The sequence below is a fragment of the Mustela nivalis genome, assembly GCF_964662115.1.
Source record: "Mustela nivalis genome assembly, chromosome: 1".
Taxonomy (NCBI): Eukaryota; Metazoa; Chordata; class Mammalia; order Carnivora; family Mustelidae; genus Mustela; species Mustela nivalis.
The window spans coordinates 174,983,471-175,000,034 of NC_139020.1; the positions used below are offsets into that span (position 1 = coordinate 174,983,471).

Consider the following 16,564-nt stretch of genomic DNA (forward strand, 5'->3'; position numbering starts at 1 on the left):
GTTCATTTTTGCTTTTGTTTACCTAAAGACATATCTAGAGAGAAGTGAGTATGGCTGATGAAAAAAGGTTACTGCCTGTGTTCCTCTCTAGGATTTTTATGGTTAAGTCTCACATTTAGGTATCTAATCAGTTTTGAACTTATTTTTGCATATGGTATAAGAAAGTGGTCCAGTTTCATTCTTCTGCAGGTAGCTGTCCAATATTCCCAACACCATTTGATGCAGAGAATTTTTTCCATTGGATATTTTTTCCTGCTCTGTTAAAGTTTAATTGACCATATAGTTGAGGGTTCATTTCTGGGTTTTCTGTTCTTTTCTATGATCGATGTGTCTATTTTTGAGCCAGTACCATAAATTTTGATCACTACAGCTTTGAAGTATAACTTAAAGTCTGAAATTGTGATGTCTCCAGTTTTGCTTTTCTTTTTCAAGACTGCTTTGATTATTTGGGATCTTTTGTGGTTCCATATAAATTTCAGAATTGAAAAAATTGAAAAATTGAAAAAATTAATAAAATTGATGAACTCCTATTATGCTAGTAAGTTCAGAAACTCAGATAAAATAAATTCTTTGAAAAATAAAAATTACAGAAACTGCAAATATCTTCTCCCATCCCATAGGTTGCCTTTTAGTTTGTTAACTATTTCCTTTGCTGGGCAGAAGCTTTTTATTTTGATGAAGTCTAGCTCTGTGAAAAACAATGCCGTTGGTATTTTGATAGAGATTGCAATGAATGTGTCGATTCCTTTGGGTAGTATTGACATTTTAACAACATTTGTTCTCCAATTCATGAGCACAGAATGTCTTTCCATTTGTTTGTGTCTTCTTCAATTTTTTTCATCAGTGTTTTATAGTTTTTGGAGTACAAGTCTATTTCTTCTTCACTTAAGTTTATTCCTAGGTATCTTGTGATTTTTGGTGCAATTGTAAATCAGGTAGATTTCTTAATTTCTCTTTCTGCTGCTTCAGTATTGATGAATAGAAATGCAACAGATTTCTGTACACTGATTTTGTATGCTATGACTTTACTGAATTAGTCTATCAGTTCTAGCAGTTTTTTTTATGGAGTCTTAGGTTTTTCATACAGAGTATCCATGTCATCTGCAAGTAATGAAAGTTTTAATTGCTCCTTGCCAATTTGGATGAATTTTATTTCTTTTTGTTGTCTGACTCCTGTGGCTAGGACTTCTATTAGTATGTTTAAAAAAACAGTGGTGAGAGTAGTCATCCCTGTCTTGTTCCTGATAGTAGAGGAAAAGCTCTTAGTTTTTCCCCATTGAGGAATATATTAGCATTGGTTTTCCACATATGGTCTTTATCATGTTGATATTATATTCCCTGGAAAGCTGCTTTGTTGAAAGTTTTTTATCATGAATGGATGTTGTAGTTTCTCAAATGCTTCTTCTGCATCTATTGAAATTAGCATATGGTTCTTTTATTAATGTGGTATATCATGTTGATTGATTTGCTAAATGACATATCTGATAAAGGGTGAGTAACCAAAATATATAAAGAACTTATAAAATTCAACTCCCCAAAACCAAATAATCCAATTAAAAATGGACAGAAGACGTGAAAAGATACTTTCCCAAAAAAGACATGACATATCTGATAAAGGGTGAGTAACCAAAATATATAAAGAACTTATAAAATTCAACTCCCCAAAACCAAATAATCCAATTAAAAATGGACAGAAGACGTGAAAAGATACTTTCCCAAAAAAGACATATAGATGGCCAACAGACACATGAAAAGATGCTCAACACCACTGATCATCAGGGATATACAAATCAAAACTACAGTGAGATATCACGTTCCATCTGTGAGAATGACTAAAATCAACAACACAAAAATCAATAGGTGCTGATGAGGGTGTGGAGAAAGGGGAACCCTCTTGCACTGTTAGTAGGAATGCAAACTGATGTAGGCACTCTGGAAAACAGTATGGAGGTTCCTCAAAAAGTTAAAAATAGAGTCTCTTCCTCTCGGGGTTCAGACCTAGTTTGAGGTGACATGGCTAAACGCACCAAGAAGGTTGGAATCGTGGGCAAATACGGGACCCGTTATGGTGCCTCCCTCAGGAAGATGGTGAAGAAGATTGAGATAAGCCATCACGCCAAGTACACTTGCTCCTTCTGTGGTAAAACCAAGATGAAAAGACGAGCTGTGGGGATCTGGCATTGTGGCTCCTGCATGAAAACCATCGCTGGTGGCGCCTGGACCTACAACACCACTTCTGCTGTCACAGTAAAGTCTGCCATCAGAAGACTGAAGGAGTTGAAAGACCAGTAGAAGCGCCGCCGTTTGAAACATTGCTAGCCTATAATAAATGGGTTAATTTATGTAACAAAATTAGAAAATAAAGTTAAAAGTAGAACTACCTATGGTCTAATGCTACTATGTATTTACCTCCAAAATATAAAATACTAATTCAAAGGGATACACACACTCCAATGTTTATAGCAGCATTATCTACGATAGCCAAACTATGGAACCAGCCTAAGTGTCCATTAACTGATGAATGGATAAAGAAATGTAGGGTGTGTGTATATATGTACATATATTACTCTCTCTCTCTCTCTCTCTCTCTTAGTAATAAAAAAGAATGCAATCTTGCCATTTGCAACAATGACATGGAGCTAGAGACAAATGACATTTGTCATATGCAAATAATGCACTATAATGCTTAGTGAAATAAGTCAATCAGAGAAAAATGAGTACCATATGATTTCACTTAATATGTAGAATTTAAGAAACAAAACAAATGAACAAGTGGGAAAAAAGAAAGAGACAAATTAAGAAACAGATAGTTAATTATAGAGAACAAATTGGTGGTTACCAGAGGGGAGGGGGTGTGGGGATAGATTAAATAGGTGATGTGGTTAAGGAGTATACTTGTCATGATGAGCACCAGGTAATATATGGAATTACTGAACTGCTATATTGTAAACCTGAAAATAATATGACACTGTATGGTAACTAACTGGAACTAATGTAAAAACTTAAAAATAAATCATCCCACAGAAATCTCTGGGTCTAGATCCTTTCACTTGTGAGTTCTATCAAACATTTAAATAGAAATAATACTAATCTTAATGAAGTCCCAAAAGTTCATTTTCGCTTTTGTTTCCTTTGCCTTGGAGACATATCATGAAAGAAATTGCTATGGCTGATGTCAAAAAGGTTACTGCCAGGGTGCCTGGGTGGCTCAGCGGGTTAAGCCTCTGCCTTCGGCTCAGGTCATGATCCCAGGGTTCTGGGATCGAGTTCCGCATTGGGCTCTCTGCTTGGCGGGGAGCCTGCTTCCCCTCTCTCTCTGCTCTGCCTCTCTGTCTGCTTGTGATCTCTCTCTCTGACAAATAAATAAATAAAATCTTAAGGAAAAAAAAAAGATTACTGCCTATGTTCTCCTCTAGGATTCTGATGGATTCCTGCCTCACGTTGAGGTCTTTTATCCATTTCGAGTTTATCTTTGTGTATGGTATAAAAGAATGGTCAAGTTTCATTCTTCTACACATAACTGTCCAATTATCCCAGCACCATTTATTGAAAAGACTTTTTTTCCATTGTATATTTTTTCCTACTTTGTCGAAGATTATTTGACCATAGAGTTGTAGGTTTGTATCTGGGCTCTCTACTCCATTCCACTGGTCTATGTGTCTGTTTTTGTGTCAGTACCATGCTGTCTTGGTGGTCACAGCTTTATAATAAAGCTTGAAATCAGGCAACCTGATGCCCCCAGTTTTGTTTTTCTTTTTCAACATTTTCTTAGCGATTCAGGGTATCTTCTGGTTCCATACAAATTTTAAGATTGTTTGATCCAGATCATTGAAAAATGTCGGTGGAATTTTGATCGGAATGGCATTAAAAGTATAGATTGCTTTAGGCAGTATAGACATTTTAACAATGTTTATTCTTCTAATCCATGAGCATGGAATGGTTTTCCATCTTTTTGTGTCTTCTTCAGTTTCTTTCATGAGTGTTCTTTCATGAGTGTTCTGTAGTTCCTTGAGTACAGATTCTTTACCTCTTTGGTTAGGTTTATTCCCAGGTATCTTATGGTTCTCGGTGCCATAGTAAATGGAATCGATTCTCTAATTTCCTTTTCTGTATTTTCATTGTTAGTGTATAAGAAAGCAACTGATTTCTGTACATTGATTTTCTAACCTGCCACATTACTGAACTGCTGTATGAGTTCTAGCAGTTTGGGGGTGGAGCCTTTTAGGTTTTCCATATAAGGCATTATGTCATATGCAAAGAGAAAGAGTTTGACTTCTTCATTTCCAATTCAAATACATTTTATTTCTCTTTGTTGTCTGATTGCTGTTGCTAGGACTTCTAATACTATGTTGAACAAGAGTGGTGAGAGTGAGCTTCATCAAGATCAAAAGCTTCTGCACAGCAAAGGAAGCAGTCAACAAAACAAAGACGCAACCCATGGAATGGGAGAAGATATTTCCAAATGACAGTACAGACAATGAGCTGATATCCAAAATGTATAAAGAACTCCTCAAACTCAACAAAAACAAAACATAATCATGTCAAAGAATTGGCAGAAGACATGAACAGACACTTCTCCAAAGAAGACATACAAATGACTAACAGACATGAAAAAAATGTTCATCATCAGTAGCCATCAGGGAGATTCAAATCAAACCACATTGAGATACCACCTGACACCTGTTAGAATGGCCAAAATTAACAAGACAGTAAACAACATGTGTTGGAGAGGATGTGGAGAAAGGGGAACCCTCTTTCACTGTTGGTGGGAATGCAAGTTGGTGCAGCCACTTTGGAAAACAGTGTGGAGCTTCCTTAAGAAATTAAAAATAGAGCTACCCTATGACGCTGCAATTACATTACAGGGCATTTACCCCAAAGATACAGATGTAGTGAAAAGAAGAGCCATCTGTATCCCAATGTTCATAGGAGCAATCGCCACAGTCGCCAAACTGTGGAATGAGCCAAGATGCCCTTCAATGGACGAATGGCTAAAGAAGATATGATCCACATATACAATGGAGTATGATGCCTCCATCAAAAAGGATGAATACCCAACTTTTGTATCAACATGGATGGGACTGGAAGAGATTATGCTAAGTGAAGTAAGTCAAGCAGAGAGAGTCAATTATGATATGGTTTCGCTTATTTGTGGAGCATAAGGAGTAACATGGAGGACATTGGGAGATGGAGAGGATAAGTGAGTTGGGGGAAACTGGAGGGGGAGACAAATAATGAGAGACTGTGACTCTGAGAAACAAACTGAGGATTTTAGAGGGGAGAGGGTGGAAGGTTGGTTGAGCCTGGTAGTGGGTATTATGGAGAGCATGTATTGCATGGAGCACTGGGTGTGGTGCATAAACAATGAATTCTGGAACACTGAAAAGAAATTAAGAAAAAATAAAAATTAAAAAAATACTAATCTTAGACAACTCTTTTAAATTAAAAGAAGGAACACAACTCAACTCGATTAATGAAATCAGCATAATTCTGATACCAAAACCTGACAAAATAAAGGTAAACTAGTTATCACTCATGATCATAAATACAAAAAGCTTAAGTTAATACTAACAAATAACATCTAACAATATATAAAAAAATAATATATCATAAACATGTAGACTTTATTCCAGGAATACAAGGTTAATTTAACATCAGAGAATTAATCAGTATAAATTACACTGAAGAAAAGAGATAGAGAAAAATAACCTTATTATAATAATTATAATGACAAAACTTTTCAAGAAAATATAAATAAAAGGAAAAGTCTCCAATCTGACAAAAAGAACTGATTTAAAAAAAAATACCTAAATCTCTTTAATTTAAAACATTAAAGACAAACAAGGCAAGGATATCTTCTCCCACCACTTCCATCCAACATTGTACTAGAAGTCTAGCCACTAAATGAAACAAGAAAAAGAAATAAAAGAGGAAGGAAAAACTAAGGTTTTTAAAGTATTCATATATGACCTAATATGTACATAGAAAACACTATCTTCTTAAAAAAAAAATACTGGAATTAGTGAATTTAGGAAGGCCATGGGATATAAAGTCAATAAACAAAGTTCAATCAAAGGTCTATATCTTATTAGTGAACAACTGAAAAACAAAATTGTAACATACATTGGCATGTCTAAATATCAAATAAATTGAGTACTATCTCCACACTGCAAACTATAAACCATTGTTGGGAAAAACCAAAGATGATTTAAATAAATGGAGAAATGTAACCATAATAAGGATTGAAACACATCATTTTCTGTTTTCACCAAAACCAACAACTGACAGAACTAAATCCCTGTCAAAATCCTAGCAGGAGGGCACCTGGGTGGCTCAGTGGGTCAAGCCTCTACCTTCAGCTCAGGTCATGGTCTCAGGGTCCTGGGACAGAGCCCCACATCAGGCTGTCTGCTCAGTGGTGAGCCTGCTTCTCCCTCTCTCTCTGCCTGCCTCTCTGCCTACTTGTGCTCTCTCTCTCTCCCCCTATCTCCCTGTCTCTGTCAAATAAATAAATAAATTAATCTTTAAAAAAAATCGTAGCAGGATTTTTAAAGAAACTGACAAGCTGGTTTTAAAATTTATTATGAAATGCTAACGATATGATATACCCAAAGCAATCTCGAAAGAGAAGAACAATGTTGACTTTCACTACTTAATTTCAAGGCTGTGTATGAAGATTGAATAATGAAGTTACTGTCCTATTGGTGTACATAAATAGATCAATGTAACATAATAAAGAGTACAGAGAAACCCACACATATTTTGCCAACTAATTGACAAAGCTCCACATCTTTTCCGCAAGGAAAGGACAATCTTCTAATGAAGACTCTTGGAAAAGCTGGCTATCTGTAAGAAAAACAATAAATATCGACCACTCCCTTACACCCCAAAATTAAGAAGAATCACAAATTAATTGTGAAATTTACAGGCATAAAATTTCTTGGAAGTAATTTTATAATCTCTAGAACACATAAAACACTCACCATAGAGGTCTTTTAATATGGATAAATTGGACTTCATCTAAATATACAATTAAGAAAATAAAAGCGGAAGGTGGAGAAGTGGATATTTACCCGCAATATATACATCTGACAAAGGACTTATATCTATAGTAACTATTTTTTGAACTGCTATGAATCAATAAAAATAAAAATAACATAAAATGTGCATATATCTGAAAGGACACTCTACAATAAAAGCTGTACAAACGGCTAGTGAGCAAGTGAATAAAATGGTCAACACCATCGGTCCCCAAGCACATGCAAAGTGAAACCAGAATTAGATTCCATTTTATATATACTTAAATGGTTAAATTTTAAAAGGTTGACCATAACAGAGGTTCATAAGCAGGTGGAGTAACTACAGCTTTCACACACTGCTGATGGGAACATAGAATAACAAGTTAGGATACATGTTTGGCACTTTCTTAGAAAGCTAAATATATCAGCACCCTATGACCCAAAAACTCCACACTGAGATCTTCACTCAGGAGACATGAAGACATATCCAAAAATAATTTGTCTAAGAATGCTCTTAGCAGGGGTGCCTAGGTGGCTCTGTTGGTTGAGCAGCCGTCTCCGGGTCAGGTCATGATCTCAGAGTCCTGGGATGGAACCCCCCCCCCAAAATCAGGCTCCCTGCTCAGTGGGGAGCTGGCTTATCCTCTCCTTCTGCCCCTCCCCCTGCTTGTGCGCGCGCTCTCTCTCTCTCTCTCCGTGTCAAATAAATCAATAAAATCTTAAAAAAAAAAAGAATATTTTTAGTAGACTTATATACAATAGCCAAAAACTGAAACAACCCAAATGTGAATCGTCAGTAGACTGATGTAAACATCGTGCAGCATAGTCATACAATGTAATGCTTATCAGCAATAAAAGGAACAAGGATTGATACATGGAACAACATGGAAGAACTATAACATTACGGGGTATGAGAGAAGCCAGACACAGAAGAATACATATTCTAAGTCATTTCTATGAAGTCATAGGACTGGTACAAGTAATCTTTGGTAACAGAATTCAGGCTGTGTGGACTCAGTGAGGAAATGGACTAGAAAGGGGCAGGAGGAGAATCATGAAATTCTTTGCCTTGTTTTTGGGTATACACAACTGTTAGAATGCATCAAAATGAACATTTGACATCTGTGCTTTTCTTTTATTGCATGTGAACTAAAACTCAATTTTAAAATGTGAATGGGATTCTTTCAAAAATGTTCAAGAAGTGTTATTTTTTAAAAATTCCATTATTAATTTTGTTTAAGCATACAGATTGGTTTTCCTCTTAAAAAAACATTTTTAGTACTTCGGCAATAAGATGCCCTGCCTGGAATAAAGTGCTATTATGATTCTGCCAGACAGAAAATACTGTTATCATTGTGTCTCCTTAAATATTATTATATGGATAGATGATTTTACAGAGATGAAATTACCCATGTCTTTAGTACTAATTCTGACAGCCACAACAATACAAGTAATTGTATCTATCATTTCTTTAAGTGCTTGGGTAAGTATTAGGCGTTTGATCTGTTATCTCTGGTAGTTCTCTCTTATTTTGCCAATGAGGGAAATAAGTTCAAAGCAGTTACATAATTTCTCCAGGGTCACATGGAATATACGTGAGCTGGTTTCTAAAAAGAGATCTAATTGCACTATTCCGTCCAGTATACAACACTGGCACTTAACTGGACACTTGATGTAATTTCTTTGATATTAAAAAAAATTCTTATTAACTTTTTAGATTGTTACAGATTAACATATCAGTCAGAGTTTAATCAGAGATGAAAAACCACTAGGGCATTACACACACACACACACACACACACACACACTTTTATGTACATATAATAACAATTATATTAACATATTATAAAAGTATATACGCATCTACTAACAACAATAATATATAATGGGAGTTTCATACAATAGAAATGATATAATAACAAAGATAATATCTTAAGGGATTTACCCTTACTCAATTGTGGGAGTTGGGTAAGCAATCTGCATAAGGTTGTTGTCTTGATGTCTGATGCAGGAAGTTTAGAAAGGAAGATTGTAAAATGGGAGAAATCTGGCCAGCTGAGACCCCTAAGGATGAGCTGAAGCCCATACGACTGGGGGTAAACTGGCACCCACTCTTGTTGACTTTGATCTTGATGGTCTTAGTGTCCAGCAGAAGCCAGGACCCTCCATCATGGAGTTAAACATATACATATAGCCCAGAGATGGAGTGTGTGAAGGAGGATCAAGGGTAGAAAAGCAACTGTAGGCCCTTGTGCTGTCTCAGGACAAGAGGTAATGGAACAAATATGTGATAATATGTCAAAATGGGCGTTGCTTTTCTTCTGCCCCTCATCTCTCCCATAAGAACTTCACTGATGGCACACATAAACTGGAAACATGTAAGAAAGGGAATTCTGAGAGATGTGGCTTTGTTTTAGCCAAGTTGACACATTATACAGCCACCATAAACCATGTTCTCATGAATTCTGCCTCTAATCAAATCTAGCCAATTAAAACAGTGTATGGAATTAAAGACAGCATCTTCCAGCCTGTCATATCTTGTTTTATCATTGTCTAGCAGTATGACCCTGGACTAGTTACCAGCGTTCTCTGAGATTGAAAATCATCATACAGAAAGTGAAGATAATAACAGTACCTATAATTAACACTACTGTTAAGAGTAAGAGAGGAGAAATTTTAAAAAATCAACTCAGAATAGATCTTAGGACATGACAACCAATGTATATTATTAATACAGAATGAATAAACTCTCAAACCACACAAGTAGAATCCTATTCCTTAACTTTAATTGGTTAACTAAGATAATTTATAGTATCTTGTAATTATGGACAGTAAATTACAATAGAACATACTTCTGCAGACTTATGTATATAAATGTAAATATAAATACATGTGTTTATAAAATTGCATGTATCAGTAAAAGTTCAGTTTGAAATAGGTATATGTCAAGTATGTCACAGTGCTAATAAATCCGATTTAATAGAAGAATCTGTCTAAAAATAGTCTATCATATGAAGGCTTCTCTACAGGATTTATAATGACAGCAGGGCTTTGTATGCTTTATATATATATAACACTGTTATACAAGCAGAGTTTTTCTGATCTCATTTCCCTTAATCACCATCTATAATGAAAGCAGTTGTTTATGGGCTGATATATAGTAATTTAGATAAAGAAGGGTAAGAATGCTCAGCTGAGCTACAGTTAAGTTATTTACAGTTAAGTTATTTCTCTGTTTTGAGAAACAGAGGTAGAGTGCATCACTTCTTCATTATCTACAGTCTGCCTCTCCAACCACATCTGCTATAAAAACGTACCTGATTATCCATGCAACCTAACTACCTAAACAAAAAATGCCTGATCATATGTGTAATGGTTCATTAGAAGGGGATTCACCTTAATTTGACTATATCCAAATACATTTATCAAAGCAGAAAATTCTAAGGACCTAAAAAAAAAAAAAAGCTAAGAAAAGTAATGTGAGTTCAGCAAGGGCTCAAAATACAAGGTCAATATGCAGGTCAATTACGTTTCTATGTATGAACAAACACTAGCTCAGACTTTAAATATATATTTAAAAAACACTATCTATTGAGGAGTCTAAAACTAAAAATGCTTAGAAGTTAATTTGACAAAATATATTCAAGGTGTGTACACTGAAACAAAAAAATACTGCTGAGATTAATTACAGAAAACCTATAAATCAAACCATGTTCATGGCAGCACCTGAGTAGCACAGTAGCTTAAGTGTCTGACTCTTGGTTTCCACTCAGGTCATGATCTCAGAGTCGTGAGACAGTACCCCATGTTAGGCTCTATGCAGAGTATGAAGTCTGCTTGAGTTTCCCTCTCCCTCTGCCCCTCCCTGCCACTCTCTCTCCCTAAAATAAATAAATCAATCTTAAAAACAAAAAAAAAAACAAAAACAAAAACAAAAAAACCATGCTCATGGATCAGAACACCAAATATTCTTAAGATGACTCTCTCCAATATGGTCTATAGATTCAACTTTAAATCAATCAAAATCCCTGCAGGATTTCTATAGAATTTCACAAACTGATTCTAAATATTATATAGAAATGTAAAAACCACAGCTTAAACAGTTTGGAAAATGAATACGTTTTGAAAAACTTATACTAGCTGGTTTTGAAACACCATAGAGCTATAGCAACCAATAAATTAGGACTGATCATGTCAATTTATGATGATCAATAGCACAAAGAGTCCACAAATAGGTCCACCCTCATACAGTCATTTGATTTTCTCCAAAACTGCCAAGGTTATTCAGTTTGGAAAGAATAGTCTGACAAATGGTGTGGAAGCTAGTGGGTATCTGTAAACAAACAAACAAAATTAACCTTGATCCTTACCTCACAAGATAAATATTAACTTGAAATTGATTATAAACTAAAATATTATATGTGGAAATAGAAAATTCTAAAAGAAAACACAGTAGAAAATTTTTATGACCTTGGGGTAGGCAAATATTTCTTATTTAGTTTAGACATGCTAAGTACTTTAAGGACTTAGTAGTAAATTGGATGTCATCAAAATTAAAACATTTTCCTCTTGAAAAGGCACTCTTTATTTTATTTTTTTTTTAAAGATTTTATTTATTGGGGCACCTGGGTGGCTCAGTGGGTTAAAGCCTCTGCCTTCAGCTCATGTCATGATCCCAGGGTACTGGGATAGAGCCCCGCATCAAGCTCTCTGCTCAGCGGGGAACCTGCTTCCTCCTCTCTCTCTGCCTGCCTCTCTGCCTACTTGTAATCTCTGTCAAATAAATAAATAAAATGCATCAAAATGAACATTTGACATCTGTGCTTTTCTTTTATTGCATTTGAACTAAAACTCAATTTTAAAATGTGAATGGGATTCTTTCAAAAATGTTCAAGAAGTGTTTTCCAACACTTATTTGACCCAGAACACAAGTAAGCAGAGGAGCAGGCAGAGAGAGGAGGAAGCAGGCTTCCTGTGGTGCAGAGAGTCCAACCCTGAGATCATGACCTGAGCTGACAATACAAGTAATTGTATCTATCATTTCTTTAAGTGCTTGGGTAAGTATTAGGCATTTGATCTGTTATCTCTGGTAGTTTTCACAGTCTTATTTTGCCAATGAGGGAAATAAGTTCAAAGCAGTTACATAATTTCTCCAGGGTCACATGGAGCTGAAGGCAGAGGCTAAAGAGCCACCCAAGCGCCCCAAAAAGGCACTCTTTAAAAAGAAAAGACAGGGGCATCTGGTTGGCTCAGTGGGTTAAAAAGCCTCTGTCTTTTTAACTCCCCGCTTGTTGGGGAGCCTGCTTCCCCCTCTCTGTCTGTCTGCCTCTCTGCCTGCCTCTCTGCCTACTGTGACCTCTCTCTTCCTCTGTTAAATAAATAAATAAAATCTTTTAAAAAATAAATAAACAAATAAAAGGAAAAAGCAAGTCATAGAATGGGACAGGGATAGAATATATGCAAGTCATATATGATAAAGGACTGTATCTAGAATATAAAAGGTGCTACTTTCTTAAAGGTGCACAGGAGAAGAATGAGGCACAAACAAGTCAGCTATAAAAGAGAGGGATCAGGTGATGACAGCTGGAAGGACTGTCACCCCAATGACTCCTCAGTCCTGTATTTATTAGATACAAGATAACAAGGAAAGAGAAGAAAAGAAGATTATATAATAGCCACAGGTCTAGTAGGTAAACAAGAAGGAATGGGAGTCGGGGGAGGAGTCAAGATGGTGGAGAAGTAGCAGGCTAAGACTACTTCAGCTAGCAGGAGATCAGCTAGATAGCTTATCTAAAGATTGCAAACACCTACAAACCCAATGGCAGATCAAAGAGATGAAGAACAACAATTCTAGGAACAGAAAATCAACCACTTTCTGAAAGGTAGGACTGGCGGAGAAGTGAATCCAAAGCGACGGGAAGATAAACCCCAGGGGGAGGGGCCAGCTCCTGGCAAGCAGCTAAGCAACAGAGCACTAAATCAGGACTTTTAAAAGTCTGTTCTGCTGAGGGACATCACTCCAGAGGCTAAACCGGGGTGAAGCCCATGCGGGGTCAGCGTGGCCTCGGTCCCGCAGGGTCACAGAAGGATTGGGGGTGTCTGAGTGTCAAAGAGCTTGCAGGTATTAGAACGGGGAAGCTGGCTACAGAGACAGAGCCAAGAGTGAGCTCATAGCTCGGGGTTACCTTGAACTGGTCGCAGGCTCGGTGAGGTTGGAGCACGGCTGGAGGTCAGGCAGATGGGAGTTATTGGGCGCTGTTCTCTGAGGGCGCACTGAGGAGTGGGGCCCCGGGCTCTCGGTTCCTCCAGGCCGGAGACCAGGAGGCCGCCATTTTCATTCCTGTCCTCCGGAACTCTACGGAAAGTGCTCAGGGAACAAAAGCTCCTGAAAGCAAACCCGAGCAGATTACTCAGCCTGGCCCCGTAGGGGTGGTACAATTCCGCCTGGGGCAAAGACACTTGAGAATCAATACAACAGGGCCCTCCCTCAGAAGATCAACAAAATATCCAGCCCAGACCAACTTCACCTACCAAGGAGTGTTTTTTCAATACCAAGGAAAGCAGCAGAATCCCAAATGAGGAGAAAGCAAAGCATGGAACTCATGGCTTTCTCCGCATGATTCTTTAGTCTTGTAGTTAATTTAATTTTTTTTCTTTTTCATTTTTTTTTCTCTTCTTCTACTAAAATTTTTTTTAACTTTTACCCTTTTCTTTTTTAACGTTTTTTAACTAGTTTATCTAATATATATATATTTCTTTATTATGCTTTTTCATTATTCGTTTTCTTTTTTTAATTCTTTCTTTTCTTTTTTTTTTTTCTTTCTGAACCTCTTTTTATCCCTTTTCTCACCCCTCACGATTTGGGATCTCTTCTGATTTGGTTAAAGCATATTTTCCTGGGGCTGCTGCCACCCTTTTAGTATTTTATTTGCTCCTTCATATACTCTTATCTGGACAAAATGACAAGGCAGAAAAATTCACCACAAAAAAAAGAACAAGAGGTAGTACCAAAGGCTAGGGACCTAATCAATACAGGTATTGGTAATATGTCAGATCTAGAGTTCAGAATGACAATTCTCAAGGTTCTAGCCAGGCTTGAAAAAGGCATGGCAGATATTAGAGAAACCCTCTCGGGAGATATAAAAGCCCTTTCTGGAGAAATAAAAGAGCTAAAATCTAACCAAGCTGAAATCAAAAAAGCTATTAATGAGGTGCAATCAAAAATGGAGGCTCTCACTGCTAGGATAAATGAGGCAGAAGAAAGAATTAGCGATATAGAAGACCAAATGACAGAGAATAAAGAAGCTGAGCAAAAGAGAGACAAACAGCTATTGGGCCACGAGGGAAGAATTCGAGAGATAAGTGACACCATAAGACGAAACAACATTAGAATAATTGGGATTCCAGAAGAAGAAGAAAGAGAGAGGGCAGCAGAAGTGATACTGGAGAGAATTATTGGAGAGAATTTCCCCAATATGGCAAAGGGAACAAGCATCAAAATTCAGGAGGTGCAGAGAACGCCCCTCAGAATCAATAAGAATAGGCCCACACCCCGTCACCTAATAGGAAAATTTATAAGTCTTAGTGACAAAGAGAAAATCCTGAAAGCAGCCCGGGAAAAGAAGTCTGTAACATACAATGGTAAAAATATTAGATTGGCAGCAGACTTATCCACAGAGACCTGGCAGGCCAGAAAGAGCTGGCATGATATATTCAGAGCAGTAAACGAGAAAAACATGCAGCCAAGAATACTATATCCAGCTAGGCTATCATTGAAAATAGAAGGAGAGATTAAAAGCTTCCAGGACAAACAAAAACAGAAAGAATTTGCAAACACCAAACCAGCTCTACAGGAAATATTGAAAGGGGTCCTCTAAGCAAAGAGAGAGCCTACAAGTGGTAGATCAGAAAGGAATAGAGACAATATACAGTAATAGTCACCTTACAGGCAATATAATGGCACTAAATTCATATCTCTCAATAGTTACCCTGAATGTGAATGGGCTAAATGCCCCAATCAAAAGACACAGGGTATTAGAATGGATAGAAAAACAAAACCCATCTATATGTTGCCTACAAGAAACTCATTTTAAAACTGAAGACACCTCCAGATTTAAAGTGAGGGGGTGGAAAAGAATTTACCATGCTAATGGACATCAGAAGAAAGCAGGAGTGGCAATCCTTATATCAGATCAATTAGATTTTAAGCCAAAGACTATAATAAGAGATGAGGAAGGACACTATATCATATTCAAAGGGTCTGTCCTCCAACAAGAAGATTTAACAATTTTAAATATCTATGCCCCCAACGTGGGAGTAGCCAACTATATAAACCAATTAATAACAAAATCAAAGAAACACATCAACAATAATACAATAATAGTAGGGGACTTTAACACTCCCCTCATGGAAATGGAAAGACCCTCCAAGCAAAAGATCAACAAGGAAATAAAGGCCTTAAATGACACACTGGACCAGATGGACATCACAGATATATTCAGAACATTTCATACCAAAGCAACAGAATACACATTCTTCTCTAGTGCACATGGAACATTCTCCAGAATAGATCACATCCTCGGTCCTAAATCAGGTCTCAACTGGTATCAAAAGATTGGGAACATTCCCTGAATATTTTCAGAGCACGATGATCTGGAGCTAGAACTCAATCACAAGAGGAAATTTGGAAAGAACCCAAATACATGGAAACTAAACAGCATCCTTCTAAAGAATGAATGGGTCAACCAGGAAATTAAAGAAGAATTGAAAAAATCATGGAAACAAATGATAATGAAAACACAACAGTTCAAAATCTGTGGGACACAACAAAGGCAGTCCTAAGAGGAAAATATATAGCGCTACAAGCCTTTCTCAAGAAAGAAGAAATGTCTCCAATACACAACCTAACCCTACACCTAAAGGAGCTGGAGAAAGAACAAGAAAGAAACCCTAAACCCAGCAGGAGAAGAGAAATCATAAAGATCAGAGCAGAAATCAATGAAATAGAAACCAAAAAAACAATAGGACAAATCAACGAAACTAGGAGCTGGTTCTTTGAAAGAATTAATAAGATTGATAAACCCCTGGCCAGACTTATCAAAAAGAAAAGAGAAAAGACCCAAATAAATAAAATCATGAATGAAAGAGGAGAGATCACAACTAACACCAAAGAAATACAAACAATTATAAGAACATACTATGAGCAACTATACGCCAACAAATTTGACAATCTGGAAGAAATGGATGCATTCCTAGAGACATATAAACTACCACAACTGAACCAGGAAGAAATAGAAAGCCTGAACAGACCCATAACCAGTAAGGAGATTGAAACAGTCATCAAAAATCTCCAAACAAACAAAAGTCCAGGGCCAGTCAGCTTCCCGGGGGAATTCTGCCAAACATTTAAAGAACTAATTCCTATTCTTCTGAATCTGTTCCAAAAAATAGAAATGGAAGGAAAACTTCCAAACTCATTTTATGAGGCCAGCGTCACCTTGATCCCAAAACCAGACAAGGATCCCATCAAAAAAGAGAACTACAGA

The 16,564-nt window shown here is 36.8% G+C and overlaps 1 pseudogene across 1 annotated transcript; it reads left to right on the plus strand.

The window, feature by feature from the left end:
• Positions 1-1,978: 1,978 nt before the first annotated feature.
• LOC309868478 (large ribosomal subunit protein eL43 pseudogene) lies at positions 1,979-2,349 on the plus strand (annotated as a pseudogene). Its single transcript has one exon. The product of its transcript is annotated as a large ribosomal subunit protein eL43 pseudogene (transcript).
• The last annotated feature ends 14,215 nt before the right edge of the window (positions 2,350-16,564 follow it).